At 38.1% G+C, this 24736-nt stretch overlaps 1 protein-coding gene across 6 annotated transcripts in view; it reads left to right on the top strand.

Annotated features, from left to right (window-relative positions):
• Positions 1-24736, top strand: part of CTNNA2 (catenin alpha 2) — a 1155573-nt gene that overhangs the window by 897854 nt on the left and 232983 nt on the right. The window lies entirely within an intron of this gene.

Here is a 24736-nt window from a genome sequence, read left to right as displayed (position 1 = left end):
GCTCCTTGGAGAGCTTCCTATAAGATGGCAGTGGAAGGAGTGAGTCTTCCCCTGAAATTATTCCATGTATATATATATTTTTCCTTACCTTTCTTCAAAATACAGAGGAATAGGATAAAAGGAGAATTGTTTCATCGTATTAAGATTCAACAGTTACGGCATAATTTCACACTGTATCCATGAATTTGGTTGAAACGTCTTTCTCTTCTCCAATCTGCCTTTCTAAAACAACGATGGTCCCCATCTGTCAGTTTCATCCCTACCCATATGTTGAGATATTTTTGTCTTTCTTCTCATCTCTTCTGTCTCTCCATGTACACCTGTAGCGGCACAAAAGCTTCTCTGATCTAAATTCAATCTACCTAGCACTTGTGCAGATGGAACATGCAATGACTAATTTGTTTGGCCCAGGTAGGTCATAAGCTTAGATTTAGGTAACTAGTAATTAGATTAACAAGGTGTTACCTGGGTCTCTGGTAGCCCCTCCACAACAGTGGCTCAGAGAATGTTAATGGCTCAAACAAATGTTTACTGCTGAGATACTTTCTGCTCTTTCAATTACAGATAAACGTTTGCTAGAGCAGATTCTAAAAGAGAACCCCCAGTGATCATGTTCACTTCCCTGTACCCATGTATTTCTTTGTATAATATTGAGAGAGATCAATCTCCTAGGGGAAAAAGGTGAAATCAAAGATTTTAGTTTATAAAAAAAGATTTCTAGTGACATTCATGATGTTCTGCTCTTTCAATCTCCTGCCTCCTCCTCATAGTCCTAAGTCTGGCCAGTGCTTTTCAGAGGGGTGACCCTGGAGCCTTGAAAAGTTTTAGCCACCAAATCGAAAAGAAATAAAGTCAATCATGATCATTATCTTGGACTTTCCTAATGAAAGAAAGAGAAATTAGACTTGTAGATACTTAAATAAATCAAGATTAATTGAATATAAAGGATTTCGGTTTAAGTGGAATTTTCAGGTAAGTAGAACTCCTCTCTTGAGGCAACATATCCCAAGGAACTAGGGCATTATAAATTGTGAAAAAGATTATAGAGACCCAAGGGTATCATTTAAAACTGATTAACATGGATCCATCTTGCCAGTTAAACCCATGACAGGGGACAGTGGCAGAGCAGAATCCTCCTAAGGAGTATTTTGTTTAGAATCTAAAATAGACTTCGGGGATGATAACTGCCAGCTTTAAGCATTGTGTTCTCATTTTAGAGCTGTGAGCACAGCAGGCCCTGCACCTGAGCTATTGTCACTGCTGTGATTCTGGAATCAGCTCATTGTGGAAATACTAGCTCTTGGCTAATGCCCCTTCTGGGTGCCTAGTGGCCCACATGGTCCATCCATCCCCCAGAGAAGACTCATTCAGTGTCTGCCAGCTGTACCCCTATTCCCTTTTGCTTTGTGCCACCTGTGAACTATTCTAGGTATGATCTCTTAATTTTTCCTACAGTTACAGGGATGCTAGTTGATTCTGATTATTATTTTTGTACTTTTATTAGTCTCTGTCTTTTCCAAGTTGATAAACAAATCGGCACCCAAACACTTCTCTCTGAGAAGCTAATAAATAGTATCTATGACATTACAGTATTGCTAAACTTAGCAACTCTTTCACTCCCAAAACAAATCAAAGGCCTAATTCTTATTCTTTTACACTTACTGGACACCACAATGATTCCAGCAATGAGATTTAGTGAGTGTCAATCTGACAAAGGTCTCAATTCTGTTATTAAAATCAAAACATTTTTAACAACAAAAATTATATATTAGAATGCTTTTACATTGGGGTGAGTACTTAGAATAGTAATATAACAAGGCATTAACATTAGTAAGCAAAACATTATTAGATGGAATGATTAAAGGCTGGTTCATTAAGATCGTGTCTCCAAGTAGGACTATAGAAAAAAATCTTCCAAGATTAATAAAAAATAATTACAACTAAAAAATGCCTTAGCTGTCTCCTTTGTGACCCAATTCCTTATGTACAAACTCTAGCTGAAAGTGAACAGTTACCATGGAGAGCTTGTAAAATCACTGTCCAGAATATGTAAACTAATTTACAGCCCACTTATATGAAGTCCTTGCAAGGTGCCTGGAACTGCTCTAAGTTCTCTCCATTTATTGACCACATTTAATCCACACACTAGCTCTAAAAGATTGTCACTCTGCTCATTTTACAGATGAGGATGTGAAGCCAAGTAATGTATCTGATATGGTTTGGCTGTTTCCCTAGCCAAGTCTCATCTTGAATTATAGCTCCCATAATTCCCATATGTCATGGGAGGGACCTGGTGGGAGGTAATTGAATCATGGGGGCGGGTCTTTCCCATGCCATTCTTGTGGTAGTGAATACATCTCATGAGACCTGATAGTTTTTTAAAGGGGAATTCCCTTGCACACCCTCTCTTGCCTGCCACCATGCAAGATGTGACTTTGCTCCTCTTCCACCTTCCTCCATGATTGTGAGCCCTCCCCAACCATGTGGAACGGTGAATCAATTAAACCTCTTTCCTTTATAGATTACCCAGTCTCAGGTATGTCTTTATTGGCAGTGTGAGAACAGACCAATACAGCACCCATGGTCATTTAGGGTGTGGATATGTGGAAGTTGCAACCAGGCAATCTGGCTGGAGGGTCTTTTACTCATAACTTTTATTCCATTCTGCCTCTCCATAGAACCAACATATTCAGGTGGGTCACCCGTATGCTAATGTACCTGGGAAATGCATGTGGGGAAGAAGGAAGGCTCACATAAATATGTAGAGGTGCTCTGAGGTTTTTAGCAGCACCTCTACCACTCTAGGATTTGGAATTGGTGGCATGAGTGCACTGTGAACCAGAAAAAAACAAAAACAACAACAACAACAACAACAACAAAAAACAAAAAACAAAAAAAACCCAACTATGGTAAATGTCAAAAACATGGTTCTTGTTTGTGATATAGCCTCTCTTGGGTCTCCAGCTGTTACGGTTCATTGGATCCTCTTTTGAAAAAGTGCAATTATGTTTAGGTATCTGACCTCTCAAAACATGAATTATAGACTTTCCAGATCAATTACAGAAAAAAGAGAATGTTAAGGCATTCTATTCTTTTTCTCACATCTGCTCGTGATAGGGCCAATTATTTTTAAATTCATTGTAAGAAAACATTTTTAAATCACTTATTTCTGGATTTAAATCTGTTTTTCTTCATAAGGATATGAAGCAATCTACATGGCAACAAAATATATTATAGAATGTTGAGTTTCTCCAAGTGTTAAGGTTTGTGTTCTTCAGACTGAAACCCCACCTAAGAGCTAATAATCTCTAAAGATTCGAGTCTAGGTCAGATTGTCAAGCTGCTGTGGAAACATGGAGATCAGAAAATGATCGTGCAGCAAATGGGATTTGAAATAAAAGAAACATGAGCTCAGAGACAGTTAAATAGAAATGATATCCGAGGCCAGGTGCGGTGGCTTACACCTGTAATCCTAGCACTTTGGGAGGCCAAGGCAGGAGGATCACATGAAGTCAGGAGTTCAAGACCAACCAGATCCATATGGTAAAACTCTGTTTCTGCTAAAAATAAAAATAAAAATAAATTAGCCAGGCATGGTGGCATGCGTCTGTAATCCTAGCTACTTAGGAGGCTGAGACAGGAGAATATCTTGAGCCTGGGAGGCAGAGGTTGCAGTGAGTCGAGATCACACCACTGCACTCTAGCCTGGGTGACACAGCAAGACCAAAAGGAAGAAAGGAAGAAATGGGATCAGAAGCACCAAAAATCAGAATCAAAAATGCCAGGAGGAGCAGAGCAGAGTAGGTAGTAGGCCGGAGTGCAATGGTGCGATCTTGACTCACTGCAACTTCCACTTTCCAGGCTAAAGTGATCCTCTTGCTTCAGCATCCCAAGTAGATGGGATTACAGGTATGTGCCACCACACCTGGCTTATGTATATATATATATATATATATATATATATATATATATATACACACACATATACACACATACACATACATACATACACACACACCCCAAATGTGTGTGTGTGTATATATATATATATATATATATATATATATATATGTCTATAATATATATAAATACCAAATGTGTATATGTTATATATAAAGACCAAATATACATATATATATATATATATATATATATATACACACACACACACACACACACACACACACACGCACACACACACACACACATTTGGTATTTTTAGCAGAAACAGAGTACTCCTGACTCAAAACCATGGAAGGCTATCCTCTGGATGTGTCCCTTGGCGATGGGTAGTACGTTCAAGCCACCTCTACCTTAGGAAAATCCTGATAAAACAGCACTGAATGCCAGAGCACCACTTACTTATTACCTGGAAAACAGTCGTTAGGCCAAGTCCAAAGTACATGATTTCATCATGTGGAAACTGTTCTTGAAATAACATCTTCAGCAAGCTGTTCTCTTGTCAAGGCACCGTTCAATTCATGAAGTGGTTCAATTTATTTCTATAAGCTAGCATATGGTTGATTGTTCACACATTGGCTTGACCTGTTTCACTAGCAAGTCTAGATCACACAAAGAGCAGAGTCTAGTAGCTTGATCAACATTGTTTAATCAAATGCTACACTATACTGAGCAAAGAGATCTATAATACAAGCATGAATGTGACAACTCTCAGTGAAGTGGAAGCTTCAACTACTGATTTATTCTTTTCTGCTAATTTCTCTGGGCCCTAGAAATCAATGAAAAGTGAGAAGGGAAGGAGTAAATAGCAATGACTGTACCCCAGAATACATTCAGATAATGTCTGTGTTTGATTCAATTCCCAACACCTTCTTCTATTTTTAGTAAAGAGAATAATACAGTTAAGAATCCTGATCCTGAGACTGGAAGGTGTCCTGTAGGATGATTAAACAAAAATGCTATCATATTTTTCAGTCTGAAATTCCCAAGCGTGGAAATTTAGAAGATTTTCAACCATGGTGTTTTAAATAACAAAAATTGTTTCACAGAATGCCCTTTCTGTTTACCAGAACATTCATTTCACTACATCCATCCTGGTTAAGTGAGGTTGGCCCATATTTATTGTTGGAGGCTATGTTTAGACTGGGATTCTTATCCAAAACTGCCACTGAGAAGGAGATAATTTTACAGTGTGTGGTGCATCTAGCATTATGGCCTGAATTAAGGTGTTTCTAGAGATGATGATAACAGCTAATTGCCATGATTCTGTCTGACTGTACTCAGTGGATATTTGCAGTCAGCTTGTAGCCAAATATATCTGTTCCAGTTGACCCCTCCTTGCTGAGGTTACCTTTTATTAACTGAAATGGCTTCTGGCATCATCTTTCCCAGGGGAAATTTCCATCAGGCCTGCTGATATTTCTTTATCTCCCCATTTCCCGAGGAGCCTGGACAAATCTGAAATTTAGAGAGTGAGTCATCTTCCTGCAGGCTCTGCCATGCCTGCTGTCGCCACCAGCCCTGGTGGGAGCCCGTTTGCTCTGGGATCTCATCATGTTGTGCCTTCGTGATTCCCATGGATGTCACTGCTGATGGCTGAGGGAATTCAACATTGCTCTTTGCTTGGGTGGAAAATTGTGAAGCAGGTGATGTTAGTTTTAACACCCCTCTGTTTACATTACAAGCCCTTGACTCATCTTTGTCCTCCTTTTGAGCTGAATGAAATTTCCAGGTTATCTTAAAACCAAACTCTCACCCTACTGGGCTCTACACAATCATGTGCTTCCTGCTGTGATCCACTTTTCAAGAGAATGACAGTCCCATGCAACTCCGCCTTTTGTTATTCCTTAAATCTCCATCAGTCGTTCAGTCCAACTGATGCTGCCTCCTAAATGCATTTTGAGTCCGTTGTTCCTCTCCACTGCCATTGGTGCGAATTCACTGCTTTTCACACAGAAAAAAATGGCCATGGCTATAGCCTCATAACTAGTATCCTAGACTCCAGCCTCCTGGTAACTCCTAGAGCCCAGTTATGATTGCCCCAGCAGTCGAATACACCAGTGTTTCCAGACCCTTCTGCCTTTGCACGTGTGTTGTTTTTGCCTGGAATGCTCCCACCACCCCTTTTTGTTTTCTTCCAAGAAAACTCACATCTTTTCCTACAAGACTTAGCTTAAATGTCACCTTCTCATCACCACTTTATCCAATTCCTATAAACAGGATTTATCCAGTAGACTCCCAGAGCATTTAAAAATATCTCTATTATGACACTTTTTGCAAGGGATTTAAGTTGTTTATTTGTTTTTGCCAGTGCTCATGTCTTACTAATCTTTGTTTCTTTAGGTAATAACTTAGTGCCCAAAATAAAGTAAGCCTGCACCACACAGGTGCTGAAAGAGTGAAGAATACCCTGTATGTAGCCACCACACCCAGGAAATAGCCCAATTATCAACTTTCCTCCCTTCTAAACTCACTGTGTCTCTGGTTCCATTGTCTCAAGGGCTAGATTTGCTAGCCTAAAAAGTCCACTTATATTGGCTGGGTGTCGTGGCTCACGCCTGTAATCCCAGCACTTTGGGAGGCCGAGACCCATGATACATGAGGTCAGGAGTTTGAGACCAGCCTGGTCAACATGGTAAAACCCCATCTCTACTAAAAATATGAAAAAAATTAGCTGGGCTTAGTGGCAGGCACCTGTAATCCCCCCTACTCAGGAGGCTGACACAGGAGAATCACTTGAACCCGGGACGAGGAGGTTGCAGTGAGCTGAGATTGTACCATTGCACTCCAGCCCAGGTGACAGAGTGAGACTCCATCTCAAAAAAAAAAAAAAAAAAAAAAAAAAAAGTCCACTTATATTTTGAGGATAATTTCCATGATTAATGAGGATACACTAGTCCAATAATTTCCTGTTACTCGGTTTGAGAAGACTTAACCCAAGAGCAGCTAAAATGAAAATATTTGACTCCATTTTGGGAGATTCTGACTTCATGTACCTATGGTGGCACCTTAAAATCTCTGTCATAAGATGCTTTCTACTTATTTCTGATATTCTCCCATGTTTGAATTCTGTCTTTGTTTCCAATAGTTGGAACTTCCAGACCTCATCCCAGTCCCTCTGGCAGAATATTTGAGGATTTGTGAGGCCTTCCAACTCTTCTCCAGTCTCTTTGGCCTCTCTGCTAGACCTTTTCACTTCACAGAGACAATACCTGTTTTGAGGGGTGGAGAATCCATGTTTCAGGCTTGTAAGAGATAGAAAAAAAAAAAACCAACAGTATTTTTCCTACTATCACACACTCACCGTAACACACTTCACCTCTAGTCACCAAAATCTATGCGGTATTAGTTTCCCTCACTGAACAGTTCTTCCACACCAGCTGTCTGTCCTAAAATTCAATTCAATTCCATTCTAACATTGTCTACCTGGAGATAACTTCAGATTCCATAGATTAAGGGCTTGTTTTCACAAGACTGCTCCTACTTCGGATGCCAGTTGAAAGTAGTAGGTTGTCACCTATACTTCTGACTTACCAGCTATAAATTGGGTGATTTCCATTATCCTTCCCTTGGGTCCAATTAATTTGCTAGAGTGGCCCACAGAACTCAGGGAAACTGCATACGTTCACCGATTTATTATAAAGAATGTACATTTGATCAGTTAAATGGAAGCGATGCATAGGACTAGGTATGTGGGAAGGGGCTCTGAGCCTCCATGCTCTCTCTGGCTGTACTGCCTTCCCTGTACTTCTATTTTGTTTCAGCAACCAAAAGATTTCCAAACTCTGACCTTTTGAGTTTTTACACACTGCATAGTCATGGTCGATTAAGTCATTGGCCATTGGCAATTAATTCAACTGTCAGCTTCCCTCCCGTCTCTGGAGGTTGGGGTGGGTGGGGCTACAAGTTGTTACCTTCTCATTACACCATTGGTCTCCCTGGGAAACAGATCTTGCCTGGCTCCTGAGGCTATCCAGGCTTCAAAAATCACCTTATTAGAATAAAAGATGCTGTCACCCAAGAAATTCCAGTGGGTTTAGAAGCTGTTTCCGATGTTAGTATCTAGGAAATTACAAAGATTTTAAGAGTTCTGTGTCAGGTACTGGGGTCAAAGACCAAATATTAGAACAAAATTTTTTTCCTAATACTCCTTATCTACAAGGGTTTTAAGAACCAGGGACAGAGGTTTGAACGCGGGGTTCAGGAATCAGGGGCAAAGGGCAATTTCTATATTTTATAGTGATATAAGTTATATGTTATAAATTATGTATTTATATAATTCTGTATATTTATATTTTTCTTATTTTTTCACAAGGCTCCTCTCCTCTGGGCACAGGTTAGAAATGAATGACCTGGTGGCTCACTACTTCTTGTTGTAGGGCTTGGCTAGGTCTGCACTTTCTGGAGCACGGCCAGGACAAGGGTAAGGCAAGTGAGGCATAGCCTCAGGTGCAAGATTTTAGGGCTACCAAAAAGCTCAGTAATCAAGATAAATATTAGTGTATGCAACCTCTTAAAAAATCAAAAATAATGGAGAAATCCATGATGAACAGAAAAATCCATGCTATAAATAAAGATTGGATCATTGTAAATAAGATAGTGCAGTGTGAGCCATATTGAAGCTGGAAGCAAAAGGGAAATCAACAGTACTGATTCTGTCTGTATTTATAATGTTCCTGTTTTCTTCATCATGGATGAACCTCTTGGTAGTCCTGGCTCTGCTCCAGAGACTCTATCTATCCAAACCTTTACTGCACCTGCTGTAGGATAAAGTTCCCCAGCAAAGTCTCAATGTTAGATGGCTTTCTTTTTCCTCTCACATTAGTGACAAAAGGGCTGACTTTTAAATTTTATGAGATGACATCCTGGACTCCAGATTTGAAGACCTATTTGAATTGTGGTTGTCTTTTAGGTTGTCTTGCTCCAAATGGATTTCTTCTTGATGTTTATCACAGTGACATGGGCTTTTTATGGCACTCTGAAGTGCTTTAGAGAAAATGGAGAACATTTTAATACTGCTGATTTACTCTTTCAGGTCTACAGTAATTTCCTTACTGCCTAATTATAAGGCTTGGTTTAATTTACTCCACACATAATGTTTACTGTTGCACATATGGTACCATATTTTAAGAAACTGTACCCAGAACAGGTATTTTTGTCATACTGGAGTATGGAAAATTCCCATTCAGTATGATATTGGCTGTTGGTTTGTCATAAATGGCTCTTATTATTTTGAGGTATGTTCCATAAGTACCTAGTTTATTGAGAGTTTTTAACATGAAAGAATATTGAATTTTATTGAAGGTGTTTTCTGCATCTGTTGAGATAATTATGTGGTATTTGTCTTTAGTTCTGTTTATGTGATGAATTGCATTTATTGTTTTGTGTATGTTGAACCAGACTTGTAACCTGGGGATGAGGCCGACTTGATGGTAGTGGACAAGCTTTTTGATGTGCTACTGTGTTTGGTTTGCCAGTATTTTATTGAGGATTTTTGCATTGATGTTCATCAGGGATATTGGCCTAATGTTTTCTTTTTTTTTGTAGTATCCCTGACAGGTTTTGGTATCAGGATGATGCTGGCCTCATAAAATGAGTTAGGGAGGAGTCCGTTCTTTTCAATTGTTTGGAATAGTTTCAGAAGAAATGTTACCAGCTCCTCTTTGTTCCTCTATTAGAATTCAGCTTCAAATCTGTCTGGTCCTGGGCTTTTTTTGGTCGGTAGGCTATTCATTACTGCCTCAATTTCAGAACTTGTTATTGGTCTATGGTCTATTCAAGGATTCAAATTCTTCCTGATTCAGTCTTGGGAGGGTGTATGTGTCCAGGACTTTATCTATTTCCTCTAGATTTTCTAGTTTATTTGCATAGAGGTGTTTATAGTGTTCTCTGATAGTTGTTTGTGTTTCTCTGGGGTCAGTGGTGATATTCCTTTTATCATTTTTTGTTGTGTCTATTTAATTCCTTTTTCTCTTTTAGTCTAGCTAGTGGTCTATTTTATTAATTCTTTTTAAAAAAACACAGCTCCTGGATTGATTCTCCTGTTATATAGGGAAAAAAATGGTAAGATATGTAATTGTCTAAACAAAGAATGTCCACCAGTGAGAGGGGAAATATCACACATCTTCTTAACTTGAGGAAGGTTAAAATCTGTTTAAACACTTATTTTAAAAGATGACTAATAAGCATGTGGTTACATGTGTCTAGTGATCTTCAGTTACCCACAGAATCAGGAAATGGGTAGGAATTTGGGAAAGGAGAGAGAGGAAAAATAGTTCCATCTTCTGGACATCTTTCTCACTATCTTTGAAAAGAAGCTGTTGATTCAGAAATCATGAGTTCACAGATTCTTAGAGGTAGAAGGGACACTATAGGTCTTCCCAGTTCAAGACGTCTTTCTTCAGCAACTTTAAGATATCTTTTGTTAACCTCTGCTTTAAAGATGCGAGCTCATTCCTTCATCACAGCAGTTGGTACAATTATTGGGTAATTTTACTTGTTAGGAAATTGAGTTAATATCAGTGATTTTGTAGTTATTAACCATTGATGTTGATTTTGTGCTTCAAAAGTGACTTCTCTTTCTAAGTGTAAGCCCCAGCTAAAAACTTCAGTAAAGAATTCTACTTAGAATTCCAGAGACCTACAAATATGAAACATTATTGCATTAAAAGTCATGGCTTCACAATCAATTACCTTGCTTTTTTGTAGCTGTGAGTGCTAAGAATGGTTAAGCCTAGGGACTGAGCATGTCTCTGGTCATTGAGACAACTGAAATAATCAGCATCTGGATCATCTGATCTATTACTCCTGCTTCACTTGGTGATATATGAAGGTCAGAAAAGTAAAGATATCCACTGAGACTGACAGTTGTTTAGCATCCATTGTTTACTTGATTCTTTACTGACAATCCCTACAATTGTCAGAGAGATATTACTATCAAAAAGATTTTTTTTCAGAGTAGAATATTGAAGTTCCAGTAATAAGATTAAATTTCTTACTGATATAAAGTTCCTAAGTTAGAGAACCCTAGTGGGCTGACTCTGAAACCTGTCATTTTAATGATGATGGTCGTTAAAGTTGGTATACTTTACTCTTAGTTTATAGCTTTTATTAAAATTCTTTAATGGGAAGAGCATAAGGTAAATATCAATTATTAATGAGTCCTGAGTTTCTCTATGATAATCATAATAATAGGTTTCATGTTTAATATAATCACCATTTTTTTCTTCCTTAAGCCATTCATATCTGTGTCCAGCTCCATGCCAGAAACTGAACTGTGAATGGGATTTTAATAATTATTATTCTAATTAATCGTGAGGGAAAAAAGTAAAGAACTTTCACTTTAGCTGGGGGAATATCTGATTAAATGCATATCAGGAGACTAGCAGACTTACCTGGTGTATTCAGTGAGAAATTGTGCCTGAGCATTCCAGGATTAAAGGAGAACCATTTGTCCTGAGGAGTTTGGGGATAAGAGTGGGTTTTTCTCTGATCCAGCCATAAATGTTGTCAGAAGTTTGGGTGATTAATCAGTCCCAGACCCATCCTCTTTCCTTCCATAATTTCTTAGTTTTTCACAAGTGCATCAATCCTGTTTAACTGTTAAGGGCAGGACTTCTGTATTTTTATTTGATTTCTTCAATTTCAACAAGGATCAAGCTGCCTTAAATAGTAGCTACTGTGTGAGTTGCGGCAAGGCAAGCTGGAAGGTCTGGGAGACCAGAAAAATGGGAGCCAGAGGATGCTGAGTTCCAAGGGCAGGGAGAAGTCAGCCCTAATAAAAGATACCAGACTCTGAGCAGATTTCCTTCAGCCCCTCCTTTGCAATTCACAGGCTTAGATCAATGTGACCCTGAGGCTGTATCTATAGATACCAAATTAACTAGTTGAAAGGGGATAACTTGTGACTGGTCAAGTAGGCATTGTGTCACATGTTACCATAGCAACCAGCTTGCCTGCTGCTCTTTGGGTGCATTCTCTGTGTGTTTGGGCAGTATGTGGAAGTACCCTTGATACTGTTGCCAAATCAGCAGGAAGTTGATGATTTGGAGTCCAGTCTAGGTCAAAACACCTACATCAAGCAGGCCAGCCAACTCAACTAGATACAACTTCTACTCTTTTATGTAACTTTTCCTCTTCATTCCTTGCCTCAAAGCTTATATTAATTAGAAAAGTAATTTCTTAGGGATCACTAGAATAACCTGTGCTTTCTAGCAGAGTATGAGGCAAAGAAATAACAAGTCACTTAGTCAAATGCCAGCCACACTGATCACCCGGGGGCTCTCAGAGGCCATGTTTAGCATCCTCGGTTCTCTTCTTAAGGATACGGTAGCTGCTGGACACGGCAGTTGCTTGGTTATAAGTAAGCAGTGGGTAAATGGAGCTTGAAATAGCCAGAGATTGCAGCAGAAACTCATGGACAGCGTAAGAGGCATCTAAGACTAAAATCCACTGGTGAAACCCTCTAGAACAGGTATCAGCCAATTACTATTTCTGTCCCAAACCTAGCCCTCTGGCTATGTAATGTTATATTGACTGCTTTTGTGCTGCAATTGTAGACTTGAGTAGTCGTGACAGACTGAGGCTCACAAAGACAGATTTTGGCTCACAAAGGCCAAAATCTATAGTACCTGGCCCTTGACAGGAAGAGTGTGCCAATCCCTGCTCTAAAAGTAAACCCAGGTTGAGATAAGACATATATGATGTAAGCGCCTGAATTCCCTGAAAAGCTAAAGGACCTTAAATCCAACTTTGTCTCTTACTTTTCCCTTCAGTAGCAGCAACACCAATCATTTTATAGGATTTCCACAAAGTTGGGAATGTGGAGTAATCATTGAGCTTCTATCTGAAATGAAGTATCTCTAGGGAAAAATTCAGCAGCTGTTGGAAATGCAACGCCGTGTAATCGTTAAAGACAGAAAGTGAAAAGTATCGCATACGGCAGCAGAACTCTGTTGAGGGAAGGTAGCTCGGAGGCACACAGTTATCCATAATTGGAATAAAACAGGGGAGTGTGGTGAATGGTTTTCTGTTTTAGAAAGTGTGCTGAGCTCTTTACTGACCACAAACGGGGTCAAAAACTTCAGAGGTACATTTATCAGTGACATCTGTACCAAGAAGCAAGTGCCCATCATTCCTCCTCCCTCAGTCAACAGTGTCTTATTCCCCCGTTACCCATCCCACTCAAGTGAACTGAGGTTTCACTCATACCTAGAGTGAGAAGTAGTGAGTTTTGTCTGGGTTCCTTCCAGCAGCGCTTATATTTACAACAGATATTCTTCTAAGACCCACAGGACTTGTGCTGTAATGTGGAATGCATGACATGTGGCAGTACAGGGCCAGATGACTCTACCTGGTACCAATCCTACCACACCATAGCAGATGCCTAGGATAGATCCTGTTAGAAAGAAATAATGGTTTTAGAGAGTTCATCTCTGTATCTTGCTTCGTGCTCTTTAACCACACATTTTATATAGGCTTCTGCTCAGCCTGCCATCATATCTATCCATTCAGTAATTGTCTTTCCCAGTTTCCAATTAAACTGCAAGGGAATTAAATCATTTTATGAGCATATTACAAGCTTCCTAAGGGTCCTTGCTAGGGTAAGATTATTCTGTTACTGATGTATCTTTTGACTCTCTCACACTGAACACAAGCAGCCTTGGCCTATTCACCACCAGTTGATCAATGCCAGATATTAGGTACTCAGAATAAAATATCCAGGCATCTGATCTTATATCCCCCTTTGAGGCAATCAGTACTGGAGGGGACATAAGACTGGGAGTAAGTAATCAGCTAGAAGTGGAAGTAAAGGATTGAAAGAAAAGTGACCTTTGTACAATTAGGATTTGTGAACTTCAACAGCCAGGTCCATAAACACATAGACCTGAAATAAAATGGCACTATTATTGGAACCCGAAGACTTGACTCTGGCATTTGCTATATGCAACCAGAGGATCCTCCCTTTCCTCATCTAAATAACACAAACTATTATGCTCACCCTATAAACTGCACCCTTCACCCACATCATGACATTGTAAGGAAGGTCAAATGAAATAATGTCTAGGAAAGTTCTCTGCAAGCTATAAAAACAGGACATGCACAGGATTATTATTAAAGAAAATAAGCAGCCAGAAACTGAGTAGACCTTCCAAATATGCGGAAGAGTTGATCTTTTTGGTCTGGGTTCAGAGATCTGATCAAGATAGTTCTACTAGAAATGTCTTTTCCATCTTCACCCTTGCCACCTAAAATTTCACTCTTTCGAAATGCCAAATCTTCTGGGCTAAGTTAGACATTGGGTAATTGAAGGAATGGCTGTTCTGATGGAGGGGTAGAGAAATCTTATTTTTTATTTTTATTATTTTTTCTTTTTTGAGACGGAGTTTCACTCTTGTCACCCAGGCTGGAGTGCAATGGCATGATCTCAGCTCACTGCAACACCCACCTTCAGGGTTTAAGCGATTCTTCTGTCTCAGCTTCCCGAGTAGCTGGGATTATACCCGCCATCATGCCCAACTAATTTTTGTGGTTTTTAGAGATGAGGTTTCACCATATTGGCCATGCTGGTCTCGAACTCCTGACTTCAAGTGATCCACCTGCCTTGGCTTCCCAAAGTGCTGGGGAGAAATCTTAAGAGAATCTTTAAGTAATAATAATAATTTTAAAAAGTACAATATGACGTGAAAGAAGTGTAGAAAAATTAGAGATTTTTACAATGTTTTAGGCCAGCCTCTAACACATCTAACAGGAATAACTCACACTTAACCTCTAAGCACCATTTATGAGGCCAGTCAACCATGTATGAGGTCATGTTGATCACTGTCGCTTTGTTATTAATTGGTAGTTGAGACAGTGGAGGACTTTTTAACAGAATGTGAGAGGAAATGGCTTGTCTTGTTTTTCTCTGTATCCCTGGCCAAAAACAGTGCTTCATCTACCAAGAGCGACTGAAATGCTAGTAGAAGGAATAAATGACTGAACACTGACCCTTGAGTAGGGTATAGTAAAGTAAGCAAGCAATAAAGCATAATTTCTTTCTGAGGACTTCTTATTTCTCTTATAATAAGGTTCCTGCCACCTTTGAGCTAATTGCATTAGTATCTGTGCCATCATATTTTTATACATTTACTCTCATTTCATTTCTTTGGCATAACACTTAAATATTCTGAATAAAACGGTGGCATTTGTGTCGATTTTTCTTTATGGAGCCATTATTTCTCTTGAGATCAGAAAGGAATTTTGAATTTCACAATTAAAGGGAAATAAGAAACCTTTTTTAGTTTTTCAAAAATGAATATTTCTCCAGTAAAAGAAATTGCAAAGGTGTTTTTTTTTTTATTATTATTGAGTAGATTAAAATGAGACACACAGCCTTCAAAGTCTTATGCAAGTGTGAGCTTCTGCAAAACTACTTGACTGGGGAGAGCCTTTTTTTTTGTTCGACTGTCTTTTGTGGGGAACTGCTTCATATTTATCAAATGCTTGCAGGTTTTTAGACTTTGTACAAAATAATTTTGTAGTATTAGATGTGACTCAATATACAGCATACACTCCTCATGCCCCCCACCCAATAAGTAGACAACTTTTGATCATTTTTTGAGACAGTTTATTTTTTCTTTTGATTTAGTGAGTTAAACTGGGTTTATTCATTCATGACTCTGCACTCCCACAAAATGAGAATTGCTAGAGCAGGTATGATCCATTGACTATATTCCTTCCGGTTTGCTGAAGAAAATGCAGTTATTTACATTGATGAATAGCCTTAATTGGGTAAAATAGACTGGTAGTGCTGAGCTAATACCTTTAAATGTCTTGTCTTATGCAATTGATATTCCTTTGTCACACATACATTTAAACCGTTGGAAGAAAGTCTTGTGTTCTTGACTCCTGTCAGATTTAACGAATGATTTTGTCAAGTCATTCCTTTCTGCTCTGGTTGATTGATAGCTAAATTTTGGTCTTCTAGCTTATGTAAAAACTGTTAACTACGCCTTTCAGCTTGTAGGCAAGGGCATTTAAACCATTCTAATAGTCAATTTACAGAGGAATTATACTGCCTGTTTACTGGAGGGGTCAAAAAATTTGCCCCTGCTCATCAGAGACACAAATCACAGGACCCATCAGCTAATGAAGGCAGTATTTATGAGTTCCTGCACTTGCTGGCTGATACCAAGTTCAAGATGTCCCTGGTCCTAGCTGCTGAGGACTCTGGCTCCCACTTTAGGATATGCCTGTGTTTATAGACTTTGGAGTGAGATGTATTTAAGAAGTTTTGATCCTAATACTCTTAAAAATGAGAATGCATATTAGAATGCTAGATTGTCACAGTACCAAGCTGCATTTGCAGCTTTCAAAGATTTCTCTATAGTAAGGCTCACCTCTGCCACAGCCTGGCTTATGGATTTCCATATAAACCATAATTACCATATCAAAGCGTGGAAAATGGATACTAGTCTTTCTGGGAGAAGTCTCTTGTCCTGTGGCTTGAACCCAGTTAGAATTTCAAGAAACACACTTTATTAAGCATCTTACAACTTACTATTTTAAAACATTTTGATCAATAAGAATTATAATAAAATGGTTACATTCGAGCAAGTATAATTCATCAGGTACATTGTTGCAGTAGGCATATCTTAGACCACCAATTCTCCGTCTTTTTCCAGATCCCTAAAGCCCCAGCAATTCAGGGTCTCATAGTGCGTATCTAGCAGGTCCCTTCCTGCTCTCAGAGTAGGGATTCATTAGGATTCAGTGTCAACTTCTGCCTCTGGTAGGATCACTGATTCCCTGTTATGGTGACAATCTGCCATGGGGTCTCTTCTTTCATCCTCTCTACAGGGGCTCTTCTTCTTTTCGGTCTTACTATATCATGGTTGGGGAGGAGGAGAACTTTCAGAATCCCTTATACACTTTACTCATTATTTAGGAATCACATCTGTTCCTGGAATCTTCACTGCTGTCATCATATATACCATTGCTTTTGGTCAGTAATGTACACAAAACTGGCACAAAGTAGACATAGGAGAACTCGTGTATGTTACTATTTAAAAGTGTGTAGTCTGGGGCCAAGCAGCATTGGTTCAAATCCTGCCACTGCCATCTGTTAGCTTTGCGAATGTGGACATGTGACTTAATTCTATTGCCTCAATCTCTTCACCTATAAAATGAATAAAATGGTACACAGTGATTTTTGAGAGAAAAAAAGTTATTCGAATTTTTTTAGAACCATATCTGGCTCAAAATAGGTACTAAGTGAAGACTGTTATTATGAAATATTAATTTTCCCCAATGCTTTTCTGCTCTCCTCGCCACCTCTCCTCATCTGACTGCTGCAGTTGCTTCTGCCTTTCCCATACACTTTCCCTTCCGCTAGCCTCTCCTTTGTTTCTTTATACTACACCTAGCAATGATGGGCTCCATTTTCTGCTAACATTTTTAAGAGTGCCAAGTCAAGGTGTAGTACCCGCTGGATTGAGCCATCTGGAGATCCACAATGAGCCCAGCACTCCCTTGACCCTGAGACAGCTCTTCACTGTCTCTCTTCATGAAGGCAAGTGCTCTTGCCTATTGTGGAGGTAAGGGAGGAATTTGACACAGACCTGTGTGTGCTGGGGCAGAAAATGAAATCAATAGAAGGAGCCGAGTAGCTGCTACTGTCCTTCAGGAAATGTGCCCATCAACCCTTCCCTGTCTTAGTCCCCATGACTTGTCTCTTTGTTATAACTTTTTTAAGTAAAGCATTTGCTTAATCTATAAAAATTAAAAATTACAGCTGTGATTTTCTTACATACATCCCATGGTTATGCAATGAAACATGTGGAGCAGACTACTGTTATTTCAGTGCATTTGGCCAAAGAAATGAATTGAAATGACACCAAAGTAGTCCACTGATGGATCAGAAATTTATTTTCAGGATGTCTCTCCCACTTCACCACCAGCTGATTTGGTGATCATGAAAACTTACTTCATGTATGTTATCTTATCAGTTATCTATTTTCACAGCAGTGTAGTGTAACAGTACCTTGGGACGTACAGCAATAGCATTTGTAGCTCACTGGTCTGAGGTGGTTATCTTGGGCCAGGTTTCCTCTGTGTCTGGGTTCTATTGCTTTTAATGGATCTAGGGTGGCATTGACAGACATGACTGAGGTGACCCAGTCCTGGTCAATAAGTTTGTCACTCTTTTCCTGGGACAGGCAGTCTAGCCTGGACATGTTCTTCTCATGAGGATGGCAGGGACCAAGACTAAGCAAGCCCAATGTGGAATGGACCTTTCAAATGTCCACCTGCATCGTGGTGGCCAACATTCATTGGCCCTGCACATGTCATACAGTGCAGGCACTACAGAGTTACATGGCAGTGGTATGGATAGAATAGAAGAATAAGGTCATTCAGGCAATAAATCTACTGTAATGGTCTATGTTTGCCCCAGTGCTTCTTATTCCACCAGTGAGACACGTTCCTAACATTTATACTGACTATATCAAACAATCAAAGAGATAAAAAATCTAGGGGCAAAGACCATTGATCTGGTTGTACATATGCTGATCTGGCTCCAACATAAGTGTCTCTAATGATGACAGTTGTACTTTTAATTGATCTAACAGACCTGAATGAGTTTGGTGGAGAATGAATGGGATGGGTAGGGAAGAGCACAGGGCATGATAGAGATAATTGGTTCCATTAAAAAGAGATGCTAGTATCCCAATTAAAATGATTTTGCTTCATGAAAGATAGTCAGTGTCATCAAGATAATGACCAAAGAATTTCATGTTTCTCTTATGAAGAAAACTAAATAAAGCAAGAACTATGATTATTCTTCAAATGTTTTCTCAGGGCTTTATAGATGTGCCTCTGCTCCCCCTAACTGCTCCCACCCCAACCTGAACAATGATGAGTGCCTTCATTACCAAAGGACTGTGCCTTGATGGCAACTTGGCTTTAATATTAAAGTGACACTAGATAAATTACAGGACTGACTGATTACCCTAATTGACCTTCAGACTGGCTAAACTTTGCCTGACTTAATGAAGCCCAATACTTGTCAGGCCCCCTAGGCTGGATGGCTCCTGGTTCAGTCACTTTGTTGCTTTGATTTTTTAAAATTTAATAACAATTATACCACACAGCTTAAGGAAATATGGAAAAACATGTCAGTAATTGTGAAGAGCAGCCATATTCATGGAAAGATTTAAGGCTTCAGATTTTTTGAGCCTATTTGAAATTACCTTCTAACCCCAGTTTTGACCTTAGTTGGTATTTCTTACATCATAGTAGTGAAGAAGTTAACACTATTATTCTTAAAAGATTTTTCTAAACATTTGTCTAAATGACAGGGTAGATGTTAAATGGACATTTATTAAACATCATCTGCCCAGCCTCAACGTGGGTGTTAACTTTTTTTTTTTTTTTTTTTTTTTTTTTTGAGACGGAGTTTTGCTCTTGTTACCCAGGCTGGAGTGCAATGGTGCGATCTCGGCTCACCGCAACCTCCGCCTCCTGGGTTCAGGCAATTCTCCTGCCTCAGCCTCCTGAGTAGCTGGGATTACAGGCACGCGCCACCATGCCCAGCTAATTTTTTTGTATTTTTAGTAGAGACGGAGTTTCACCATGTGGACCAGGATGGTCTTGATCTCTCGACCTCGTGATCCACCCACCTCGGCCTCCCAAAGTGCAGGGATTACAGGCTTGAGCCACCGCACCCGGCCGGGTGTTAACTTTTATTTCTGAAAGTCTAAATGGCATTGGGTTGCTCAGACACATAGCCAATTCTGCCTAAAGATTGGCATGCAGAAGCCATCAATTGCAGGGAAGGTTTAGCAAAGAAAGAGCTTTCATCCCAAAGGAGAAACAATATTGATTAGTAGTAGCTATTTGGAGCACTGTGTTGAAAAGGATTATAAAGTAGTATTTGAGCTCAACATAAAAGAAGTAATTGATTACTTGTGTCTGGTGTGGGCATAGAAAGAAAGAGTTGTAGTATACTTGCCATTCCTGTCCTAGTACATAGCTTTTGATCTTGTTCCTTATAAACAACTCTTCACCTTTTAATTATGTCTTATAAATATATCTCTGTTTATTTTCAACTTCCACTCATGCTTGAATCCCCAAATTAGTTTTCTGCCAGGTTTCTTTTTTTTTTTTTTAGCTGGCCACTTTTTTGTTTTCAGGTCAGTATCTTAGTTCCTTCTCTGCATTCAGGGAATTTCTCATGTTATGAATCTCCATATAAGAAGCTTAAATGGCCAAAATACTTGTTTTCAAAGAATACTTTCCTCCCAGCAGCTACCTCCTTTACTCTTGCAACTAGGTGAGGACATATGACCCAGAGTTCTTGTCTGTTTCACCCAGATGAAAATCAGGTCTGCCTAACGTCTGAATCAAAAGCTATTGATATAAAGACATAAGGTGTCTTAACATTTCTGAATTCTGCCCATTTTGTGAACTGACAGGTAATCTTTCTGCTTAAATTAGATAGAATTAATTTCTAATGCTTGAGACTAAAAATCTAATGCTTGAGACTAATACAATAGGTCTTCTAGGGAGGCAAACCTCAAACTTTATACTGTGGAGGAATCACCTAGGCATGTTATTAAAATGCAGATTCTGGTTAAAAGCAGGTCTGGATGGGGCCTTGGTTTTGCATTTCTAATAAGCTCCCAGGAAATAGCAGTGGTGCTGGCCAGTGGCCCACACTTCAAGTAGAAAGGATCTAAGTAAGGAAAGGCAGGTTGAAAGAAGGCAGAGGTTGCAGGAAAATGAAAAGTCTATTTCCAATTTAAATTAGGGCAGGCCAACTACTGTAGCTAATAAACTTTAACATGTGCAAAGGCTCCAAACAATAGAATTACATTTCCTAATAATTACAATACTGGGTCAGTAACAGAACATGGGGCTGTTCTCCACCATGTATGCAAGGGCCTAAGTTAATTGGGAGGCAGGGAATGTCTGTCATCTTCAACTCAAAGCATCTCTATTTTGGCCAGTGGGAGCCTCCTGAGTTATTTTGGCACGCCTCTAAGAGTCTTTGATAGTTCACTGTTACCTGGCATGACAAGATATTTCAAGCTTATTTGTATACTTCCAGCCTCAGAGTGCCTGGAATCAGCCCTTTCTCCATGAAACTCTGTTTTGTTTTGTTTGTTTTTTTGTTCGTTTGTTTCTTTTTCTGTTGTAGCATAAAATTGTGTTTCAAGTTGTTCATCACTGCTAGGCTAGCCATTATTCTCAGGCTTTTTCATTAGACAGAACTGAGGAAGTGTTTGCACATGTGCGTATGTTTTCAATTTAAAATCTCATGTATTCAAACGTTGGCAAGGATATGGAGAAAAGGAAAGCTTTGAACGTTGTTTGTAGGAATGTAAATTAGTACAAAATAGAAAACAGTATGGTGGTGCCTCAAAAATTAAAACTAGAAATACCATATTATCGAACAATCCCATTTCTGGGTAGAATCTGATGGAAATAAATCAATATGTCAAAGAGCTGTCTGCACCTCATGTTTATTGCAGCATTATTTGCCAGAACCAAGTCATGGAATCAACCAAGCATCCACTGACAGATAAATGGATAAAAAAAAATGTGATAGACAGATAAACAGATATATGCACAATGGAATACTATTAACCATATAAAAGGATAAATCTTCTTATATGTGACAACATGGATGGACTTGAAGGGCATTGTACTTAGTGAAATAAGCCAAGCAGAGAAAGGCAAATATTGTATGGCATCACTTATATATGGAAACTAAAAACAAACAAGAGGTGGAAATCACAGAAACAAAAAGTAAACTAGTCGTTTCAAGGGATGGAAGTGAGGGTGGTGAAATGGGAAATGTTGGTCAAAGGGTGCAAACTTTAAGTTATACAATGAATAAGTTATGAGAATCTAATATACAGCATGATGACTTTCAAAAACGCTGTGCTATGTGCTTGAAATGTGCTAAGAGACTAGATCTTAGGTGTTCTCACCAATAAAGAAGAAAAAGATAGCTAAATAAGGGAATGGATATGCTAATTAACTCAATTGTGATAATCATTTCACTATATATGTTTCTAAAAATGCATGTTTATCATCATGTTATACACTTTAAATATATACAATTTTATTTGTCAGTTATACCTCAATAAAGCTGAATCAAATCTCATATGTTCCTACTGACATTTCTAATTCAGATCTAGCATTACAGAATTTTTCTTTAATATTTTGGTATTTTCTATTCCCTTTCTCCTCTCCATTTTATGATGTTGTAATAAGTCTTTTTTGTCGGAGTACACAAACATTTTATACTATATTCTATCACTACTTATGTCAATATTTTTCTAGTTATTTTAATTTGTAAAACTCATTCTTTGACAGATTTCCTAGGAAAGACTCATGAAACAATATTCTGAGTTCTTGCATTTTAATCAGATTTTCTGTAATCCTTATACCCTTGAAAGTCAGTTTTGCTGATTATAAAATTCTTAGTTTACATTCTCTTGTCTTGAATATCTTAAAGATAATATTTTCTTTGGCATAAATCTTTACTATTAAAAAGTCTGGTAACAATCAACTTGTTCCTGTATATATCATATGCTGTATTTGCTGAAATGAAGTGTTTTCCCTCATTTTTCTTTAGAATTAAGTAATTTCACTGGACTATATCTTGGTTGATAATTGCGGGTCAGTCTTCTCAAGTACATGATACATTCTTTCAGATTGTAGGTTATTTGTTTAATTTTAATTTTAATGTTTAATTAACATATGTTTGTGGAGTACAATGTGATATTTTGATATATGTATATATTCTGAATGATTAAATTAAACTAACACATTTATCACTGTATGTACTTATTTTTGTGGTGAGAACATTAAAAACCCACTTTATCAGCAATTAAAAATATACATTATTAGAATATAGTTTTATTTATTCAGGAAAGTTTTCATTGCTTACAATTCATTCTGTTTCACCTGGTATTTGTTTTGTTTTCTTGTTCTGATTTTCTTTTTCATGGAACCCCTGGTAGCCCTGTATTACCTTTTTTCTTTTTTGGCCTATCTTCAATATTTGTCATCATATTTTAAAAAATGGTTTCTTAGCTTAAATTTTTTTTAATTTAAAAATTTTCCTCATTTTATTTGTCTTAAGGCATTTAGTTTGATGTTTATTAATTCTTAGTCTTTTCAAATGATTTTCTTTTATTTATAATCCTTTCTTGAGTTTCATGACCTAATTCTTTAGTTTTTCCTTATTCTAATTTATTATGTTCTTTCATATCCTATATCATTTTTGTGATGTTTTAAATTTATTTGAAATGGTGGGTTACAATTTTAATCTATTTTATAAGCATATCTTTCTGGCATGCTTTCAGTGGGCCTAGGGATGATGTTATATTTCTTAATCTCATTTTTCTGATAATAACTTTAGATGAGATTTGACCTTGATAATTTTAAGTTGCTTGTTTTTGTGAACATTATCTTCCTGAAGGCTTAGAAAGACGCTTGATGCAGATAGCTTTTCAAGCTTCCCAGAGCTCTCACTTCTGTTATTTTTGTGTGGTATTAAAAAATATGCTTGTCTGATTCCCAGAGCTCTCACTTCTGTTATTTTTGTGTGGTATTAAAAAATATGCTTGTCTGATTGTTGAAATAACCTGACTCTTCTTATCCCCCCTATTTTATCTCAACCTTCTCTTTCTTTTATCTCTGTTGTCCCTGTCAAGTTCAATTTTGATTCTACTCTAAATAGTTTTTCCTCCATATGGGGCCTGTTGTGAAAAAGCCATGGCAGATCAGTTTCAAGTGTTCACTGTAGTATCTTCTTCAGACCTATCTTACCATAGGCACCACCACTCGTTAATTTATGACTGCAGACAAGTTATTTTACTTTTTAAAGTCTCAGCTTCTTCAATCGAAGAACTAGTATAAGAATCATCCCTATCTCATAGTATTGTAGTAGAAATAACATTATATAATATGCAAACATTTTAGCTAAGTAAATGACACATTATCCATGAGCTCACCAATAACCAACATTATTCCCAGGCAGTAATTTAATACATTTGGTCAAATGAATATGTGGATGATGTTAACTTTACATAGACTTTATTACATTTGATATGGTGAAATGTCAAACACAATTCAGAGTTAAACCAAACTGAGTTATACATACATTCATGTTTACCTTATGGTAATTAGTGAAAAAAGGAATTGAGATTTGTTCATAATTCTTGTTCTGACCAATAATGAATGTGTGTGTGTCATTCTATCAAGAAATTCACTTGAATGATCCTAGAGAGGTATATTTGTTTGGAAAACATACAGAGTGTTTAACATCTTCTTTTCTGTTTATTTTTATGTGCATCCCATATACATTCAGATAATTATGAACAAAACAGCACCAAGGTGATTTTTCAGGGACAGTTTCATTTTATTTTCATGCAGCTGCCCTGCTTTCTATTTTAACAATGTGGGAATGATGTATAATTATGCATTGTTAGAAGATTTGGGCTTGTTTATTCTCATTTATCTTGAAGAATAATTTTAAGTATTTCTGGAACATAGCAACTATGTCATCATAGCACCTGGGCGCAAACGGTTTTGAGATTGTTAGATGTTTCATGTTTCTGCTTCTATCCAACACAAACAATGGGTCTAGAAAGGGCAGGAGACGGCACAGTGGCAAAGTTTCAGGGTTGGCTTCAAAGTTTAAATCTTTATCCAAAGTTCTCTTGACTTATTGGTTGTTGCCTAGATTTTTTTCTTCTCAAAGAGCATGAATTCTTCAACT

Source organism: Saimiri boliviensis, chromosome 1 (genome assembly GCF_048565385.1).
Source record: "Saimiri boliviensis isolate mSaiBol1 chromosome 1, mSaiBol1.pri, whole genome shotgun sequence".
Lineage (NCBI taxonomy): Eukaryota > Metazoa > Chordata > Mammalia > Primates > Cebidae > Saimiri > Saimiri boliviensis.
This window is presented reverse-complemented; position numbering and strand designations above follow the sequence as displayed.